Source organism: Pongo abelii, chromosome 10 (assembly GCF_028885655.2).
Source record: "Pongo abelii isolate AG06213 chromosome 10, NHGRI_mPonAbe1-v2.0_pri, whole genome shotgun sequence".
Lineage (NCBI taxonomy): Eukaryota > Metazoa > Chordata > Mammalia > Primates > Hominidae > Pongo > Pongo abelii.
In genome coordinates, this window is record NC_071995.2 from 61,362,554 (window position 1) to 61,370,929 (window position 8,376).

General features: G+C 34.9%; 1 pseudogene; it reads left to right on the forward strand.

Moving 5' to 3' along the window:
* Window positions 1-3,238: 3,238 nt before the first annotated feature.
* Window positions 3,239-4,184, forward strand: LOC112135746 (heterogeneous nuclear ribonucleoprotein A1-like; annotated as a pseudogene).
* Window positions 4,185-8,376: the final 4,192 nt, after the last annotated feature.

An 8,376-nucleotide genomic window follows, 5' to 3' on the forward strand; every position in this document is an offset into this window, starting at 1 on the left:
CGTAATCATTATTTCCTTTCTTTTGTTAACCTTGCATTAGTTTGTTCTTCTTTTTCTACCTCTTTGAGGTGGAAAAGTTTTTAATTAAGAGCTTTCTTTTTCTTTTAATTTAGATATTCATCACTATAAATTTCCCTCTTAGAACTTCTTTTGCTAGATCTCAGAAGATTTGTTACATTATGTTTTTGTTTTCACTCGTGTCAAGGTATTTTCTAATTTCTTTTATTTGTTTTTTGACCTAATGGTTGGTTAAGAATGTGTTGTTTAATTTCCACATGTTCTCCTTCTGCTATTGAATTTTAGCTTCATTCCATTGTAGTTAGTAAAGATACTTCATATGATTTCAATCTTCTTATATTTATTAAGACTTATTTTGTGACCTAACATGTGCTAGATCTATCCTAGAGAAAGTTTCATATGCATTTGAAAAAAGTGTGTACTCTGCTGTTTTCAGATGAACTGTTCTGCATATGACTGTTAGGGCTATTTCGTTAACAATGTTGTTCAAATCCTCTGTTTTTTTATGGTCTTCTGTCTGGATAGTCTATCCATTATTAAAGTATGGTATTTAGGTCTCTTACTATTATTGTATTGTTGTTTATTTCTCCCTTCAGTTACTTTAATGTTCACTTTTTTATATAGTCTGATATCGAGTGCATATATATTTATAATTGTTATTGTTTTCCTGGTGGGTGGACTCTTTTATTATTACATAATGTTCTTTTTTGTATCTTGTGACAGTTTTCACCTAAAGTCTATTTTTTCTGATATAAGTGCAGCCACCTATTCTCTGTTTTGGTTACCATTTGCATGGAATACAGTATTCTGTGTTTGCGTATATATTTATTTTTACAAACCAATTTCATATTTTCTTATATTATTATATTGCTATTTAACATTTTTTATTTCATCTTGGAGAATTCCCTTTAACATTTCTTATAATATCGGTCTAGTCATGATAAACTTCTTCAGCTTTTGTTTGAAAGATAGTTTTGGCACATATAGTATTCTTGGTTGGCAGTTTTCTTTCAGAAATTTGTATTTATCATCCCCCTTCTGGTCTGCAAGGATTTTGCTGTAAAATTTTCTAATAGTCTTACGGATATTCTCTTGTATGTAAGAAGTAATTTTCTTTTTGCTGCTTTCAATATTCTCTTTATTTTTGACTTTTGACAATTTGATTATAATGTGGCTTGGTGTACCTTTCTTTGGGTTCACCTTATTTGGTGTTTTTTGAACTTCTTAGATATGATGTCTATTTCCTTCCCCATATTTTGGAAGAAATCTGTCCAGCCAGAGATTTTGGAGGCTTCTAACAATTCTTTCCCTTCCCAAAGAGAAGCAGGAACTATGGGTTTTTGTCTGTTTACTCTGTGCAAAGCTGAGGGGTGGGGACCTATGGTGTCTACTAGTCCATGCTACTGTCTTCATTCTCTCCCAGGTGGCTAGACTATGCTGGACCTGCCAAAGCTCCAAGACTGGTAAGTCTGATGATATTTCTTTGGGAAGTCCAGAGAAGTTGGGGCATTGGATGTGCAGATTAAATCTTTTCCTCTTCAGGGGAATAGTGGGAGCTGGGATATTTTCTATCCACTCACTTTTTGCTGATTAAGGGAGAAGACCTATGGTGTCTACCAGCCCAGTGTGTCACCATTTCCATTCTTCCTCAAGCAGATAGATTGGGCTGGTCCTGTCAGAGCTCCACTAATGGAAAGACAGAAGCCAGTCCTTGGGGACCCTCCTCAGAAAAGTTGAAGCTCTGTGTATATAAACTAGTCACTTTCATCCCCTAGGAGAAGTTGAGAGCTAGAGATTCTCCTCTTGATTGTATGGTGCCATTGCTGGGGTTTTGGGTTCTGGCAAGAAGATGTTCTGAATCTCCCTTTTAGTATTGGTGAGTCTGGTTTCCCATTCACCTCATGTACAGAAGCCCTTCAGTTATTTTCTGGCTTTCTCACAAAATAATTTATTCATGAATTTTTGCTGAATCAGTGTGTTTATGAGGAGGGGGACCTAGGACTTCTTATTCTGCCATCTTTCTTTAGTTCTTAATCCAAGGCTATATCTGACCTTTACCTTTTTCCTCCTCCAGAAACGAGAAATGCCACTGATTTACTAGATGAAATGAGAGTTGCAAAGCAATTAAAATGTTGTCAGTAAATAAATTATGTTAGCTAAAACTTGCCAGGCATTAAATTATTTTGCTCTCTATTTTCATGTTATAGTTTTGGATTTTTCTTTAGGATTATATGCATCTACCACTACAACCATCATCATTATTTTGCTGAGAATAATTTGACTTCCATTTCCTGCCTGAGGCCTGGATGCATTAAAATAGGAACTATATTTGCTACTAAAGTTTGTTCTGGTATTTCGGTGAAATCAGAAATTCTGCCATTTTCAATGCACCAACTCTGATTACATTCTTTTAAATCTGGTGTGCTTTTAATAAAAGGAGAGAAAGAGGATGTTTTTTTCAATTTGTCTTGTCACAGTTATATTGACTGTTTTCCATTTCCTCTAGGAAGCCATGAAATTAGTGCAAGTAATCTATGAATTCATATACTAGTCAGAGCATTTATTATAGGCTAACTAAGCAGAATGTCTCATGTATATGTAAGCCTCTGTCTTTCAATTGCATGTAGATTTTATTACAATTGGCAAAATACCAATAATTGAAAGTACTGCTGAATTCATAGAAGCTATTTTTCATACATTTTCCAAATGAATGAATAATAGAATTGTAATTACTATAATATGAGATTTCATTATTTTGTTGTTGCTATTATTAATAAAGTCATTTTTATAAATGAAAGTTTGGGTACCCTAATCTATTCTCATTGCTTTACCTACCTTAAGAGGCAGTTTTAGATTGGAATGTCTCCTTTATTAAAGAATCTTTTTAGTTCTGCATGTTATTCCAGTCTAAATCTTAATTCCAGCAGCATGACCCCCTAGTCTGCTCTGGCAATCAGAGCATTGCAATCTTGGAAGTTTTATTGCCTGTAAGGAATTCTAGGAGAGGCATACAATTTTTTACCACATTCCCAGCCAGGAATAGTTATTTTACTCATACAGCTTATTGTAATGGGAGTGTAATTTTCATATCTGCCCATTTTGACCACCAGAACATTTTTGTAGAGTACCATTTTTTAATTATAAAAATGACACATTAGGGCTTTCTGCCTGTGGATGCCACTGAAGAAACATCACTAACGTCTCTCTTTCCCCTGCCATCATGTCTAAGTAAGAGTCTCCTAAAGAGCCCAAACAGCTATGGAAACTCCTTATTGGAGGGTTGAACTTTGAAAGAATCGATGAGAGACTGAGGAGCTATTCTGAGCAATGGAAAATGCTCACAGACTGTGTGGTAATGAGAGATCCAAACGCCAAGCACTCCAGGGTCTTTGGGGTTGTCACATGTGCCACTGTGGAAGGGGTGGATGCAGCCATGAATACAAGGCCACACAAGGGGGATGGAAGAATCATGGAACCAAAGAAAGCTGTCTCAAGAGACCAGATGCCCACTTAATTGTGAAAAATATATTTGTTGGTGGCATTAAAGAAGATACCAAAGGGCATCAGTTAAGAGACTATTTTGAACAGCATGGAAAAATGGAAGTGATTTAAATCATGACCGATGGAGGCAGTGGCAAGAAAAGGGGCTTTGCTTTTTTGCTTTTGTAACCTTTGATAGTCATGACTCCGTGGATAAGATTATCATCCAGAATTACTGTACTATGAATGGCCACAACCTTGAAGTAAGGAAAGCCCTATTAAAGCTAATGCTTCATCCAGCCAAAGAGTTCAAAGTGGTTCTAGAAACTTTGGTGGTGGTCATGGAGATGGTTTTGGTGGGAATGACAACTTTGGTCATGGAGGAAACTTCAGTAGTCATGGTGGGTTTGGTTGCAGCTGCGGTAGTGGTGGATATGGTGCAGTGGAGATGGCTATAATGGATTTGGTAATGATAGAAACAATTTTGGAGGTGGTGGAAGCTACAGTGATTTGGCAATTACAACTATCGATCTTCAAATTTTGGACCCATGATGGAAGGAAACTTTGGAAGCAGAAGTTCTGGTCCCTATGGTGATGGAGGCCAATACTTTGCCAAACCATGAAAGCAACATGGTTATTGTGGTTCTAGTAGCAGCGGTAGCTATGGCAGTGGCAGAAGATTTTAATTACTGCCAGAAAACAAAGCTTAGCAGTACAGTAGAGCCAGAGACATGACAAGGAAATTACAGATTACAACAGGTCTGTGAACTCAGCCAAGCACAGTGGTGGCAGGGCCTAGCTGCTACAAAGAAGACATGTTTTAGACAATAGTCAGGTGTATGGGTAAAAAAACTCTAGGACTGTAGTGGTGACTAATTGTATAATAGGTTATTTTAGTTTCTGCTCTGTGGAAAGTATAAATCATTCCAACAAAAGGTTTCAGTGTAGAATATTTTTTACTTTTTGCACCCATGCTGTTGATTGCTAAATGTAATAGTCTGATCATGACATTGAACAAGTGTGTCTTTAAAGACAATACATTAGGTACATTTTCACACCTTACTAAGGAAAACATAATTTTACTGTCTGCACAACACCTTTTTTGCTGTATGATTAGATTTAATAAATTTTATTGCTTATAAATAAAAATACACATCTTGGTATATGATTTTTTTAATATAACGTTGTGCTAAATTTACTCAAAGAGTATAATAAACATGTTTATGGCTCTTAATACATATTCCTAAATTGCTTTCCAGAAATATGTTGCTTATTTAAACTCCCACTAGTAGCTAAACATCTACTGTGAATTTCACCTCCTCTTTACCAAAACTGATGATTTTTATTTTAAAAAATTGTTGATAATTTGGTAAAATTTATTATTAGAAAGATGGAACTTTTTATATTTTATTATCTATTTGCATTTCTTCTTCTGAGAATTGTCATTTCTTATTCCTTTTAGCATTAGAACTTGGTTTTCTTTAGAGCCTTTTATTTTTATAGTGTTCCTTGTTTTGCTCAATTTGCAGCTAATCTTCTGTGTCCTTGCACTAAAACTATCAATTTTATCTCAATTGTAGAGGTTCTCTAACCCTTCTGACTACAACTTTTCAGAGTTAACATATTAGAGGATTTTCTTTCTCACCCACATTTATACAGCTTTTTTCATATTATAGTGCAGAATTGGGCAAATGCAAGGACTGTTCTCCAAAATCTTTGCTGCCCATTTTGCTCTGGAGTTGGCTTTTCTATCTAGACTGTATCTTTACTTCAGATATGTTCAAATTTTTTTTTTTTTGAGACAGTCTCGCTCTTGTTGCCCAGGCTGGGGTGCAATGGTGCGATCACGGCTCACCGCAACCTCTGCCTCCTGAGTTCAAGCGATTCTCCTGCCTCAGCCTCCTGAGTAGCTGGGATTACAGGCACCAGCCACCACATCTGGCTAATTTTTGTATTTTCAGTAGAGACAGGGTTTCTCCATGTTGGCTAGGCTGGTCTCAAACTCCTAACCTGAGGTGATCTGCTGGCCTCGGCCTCCCGAAGTGCTGGGATTACAGGCATGAGCCACGGCCACTGGCTGATATGTTCAAACTTATACCATCACTTTTGAGATGCACAGTGGTAGGACGTGAAGGTTGTTAAGCCATCCTAGGTTTAGGTCAAAAGGCGACTTCCTTACACAGATAAGCCATCAATTCTTTGATACCATCCCACGCATTAAACACATCCTCTAAGACAGTCACTTGAGGTTGTACTATGTACTGTTTCATCATACAGTTCCAACGGTAGTCTGTAAAACGAACCACCAAATGTCTATTCACTGCCATAGCGACTTCTACATTACAGAAAGAAACAATTTGGCAATGAAAATGACTTAAAGGGTGCATCATCTCTACTTTTGAATCATCTGACTTCTTTCCACAGGCAATAAAATTAAATACTCAAACTAGGAAATGTATTATCTAAACTAGTAAAAAGATGTCATAGAAAGAATGAGGGCGATGGGATGGTGTCCTGGCCAGGGTTGGTTCTCAGCCCTGTGCTGCTGGAAGAGGCTCTGGCCACTTGCAACCCTGAATTGGAATAATTGAGTAAATAATTATCTTATTTATGTTTATTCATCTCTCTTAAATGTATATATAGCTAAAATTTATTTTAGTGTTTAATATTAGATGTGTTTTAGTTTTTATTTAGAAACTTAGTGATGTTTTTGTGACCAGAAATATGCTATAGGAACTTAGCTCTTGTTTATATCAATTAGCCTGTAGTAAAATTGGTTTCATTAATGATCATTTTTGCTTAAAGTAGCAGTTTCCAAGAACTCATCCACAATGTTAAGTGAGGACCTAGTGTACTTCAGCCAAGCAGAATAGGTCAGGACCTCAATCCCCTTTTCAATTGCCTGCAATTAGCCAGATGTAGGCATGAAAGCGTTGATCCAAGTAGAAAAAAATCGGGAAGAGCTGAGGATCAGGATGGATACAACCACTCATGAGCTAAAGAGACAAAGTAATTTGTCATGCTGCTCTCAGCCAGGACACTGCCTGCAGCCAGGTTTGACCCTTTAAAGCAGCAGTTCCTACCCACACTGTGTCCATCAGAATTACCTGAAAGCTTTGGTAATATGCAAGTTCTCAGGAGCTACTTTAAGAGTTTTTAATTCAGTGGGTGATTCAAATGGAGCTCAGACTCTTCATTTCAACATGTAACTGATTTTTTTAATGAGATGATTTGAGAAACACTCTTTAAGAAATAACACTTTTAAAAGTAACTGTTCTTGGGAATTCCAGTTGTACCAAAATCTGCCAAGCATCTCAACAACATGTATTCAAAAGTTCATCCTTACCTCTCTGATCTGAGCTCCCATCTTTATTATATACCAAATTTCTACATGTATTTGGGTCTATCCATGGATTTTCTAGTCTCTTATCTAGACCATTCTATTTACATGCCACACTGTGGTAATGATGGAAGCTTTAAAATATGTTTTAGTATCTGATAATGTCATTACTCTTCTTTCCAAGATATTTCTTGGCTAATTTTCCTTTTGTCATTTTTTTCATAGTAACTTTAGAATCTACATGTTCTTTTCAGTCTTCATTCCTTCCCTTCTTCTCTCTCTTCTTCCCTTCTTTCTCTTTTCATCCATCACTAGCGATGTGCTAATCTTCTAGGCCTCATGCTAATATTAGTCAAGTTATAATTCAATATCAGGAGAGAAGATAAATTTGAGAGGTCAACTATCCTATTTGTCAAGACAAATTTGATTTGCTTAAGATCAGAAGAAAGGCAAATTAAAGGAATAAAACTATTAATATTTTAATAAAAGCACATTAAATGTATCAATTACTTTTGGAAGAATTGAAATCTTTACTATTTTGAATCTTTCTATCCAAGAAGTTAATGTCCTAAAAATCTTGTGTTTTTGTGTATGTGTATGTGTGTTCTTCAGGAACGTTTTAATGTACTTCTCATAAAGTTGTATTCATTTACTGTTAAATGTGTTCCTAAGTGTCTTATCATCTTGTTGCCATTGTAGGTGGTATATTCTTTTGTTAGCTTTTTCAGTTATTTATCGTTTGTGTTTCTGAAGGATATTACTTTATGCATATTAATTTTGCACCACAATTTGTTATTGAAGACTCATCACTTGTAGTACTTTTTTGTTGAACCTCAAGATTGTCAGTTTTATAAACCAAATATCTAGAAATAGTAATAACTATCATTTCAAATTTCGTGACTAATTAATTCTATTGTCTAAATAGCATTGAATAATACTCTCTGTATAAAATATTAATATGTTAAGAAATTATCCATTTTATTAAGTGTTCTCATCAAGAATGAATATTGGACTTTGTTTAAAGGCATTTTTTTAATCTATAAAAAGAATGTATATTTTTTCTCCTTGTATATCACATTTCTGCTTGTGATAAATATATTTCTTAATATTGAACTACATTTATGTATTTCTGAAATAAGCCACATTAAAAAATGATATACTATCATTTTTAAAAATGTAATGTTGAATTCTATTTGGTAATATTTTATTTAAGATTTTGTCTTACATTTATAAATAAATTGCAATTTAATTTTTAAAAGTCTAGCCAAGTTTTAGAGTAATTTGACCCAGACCACACTTGGTTTCCTGCCCCTTCTGCTGAATCTTATATCTTGGTTTACCAATCACTGGGCCTAGTTCTTCTTCTTCTTTTTTTTTTTTTTGTCAAAACATGAACTTGAATAAAGTAACTACAAGAAAGTAGAGAGTCAGAAAAACATGATTTTTAAAAAATGACAAAGATAAAATCTTCCATTGAGACTTATCAACATTTTCACTCTGTAGGGGTATTATATTTTGTAGTATTTAGAATATTTGTA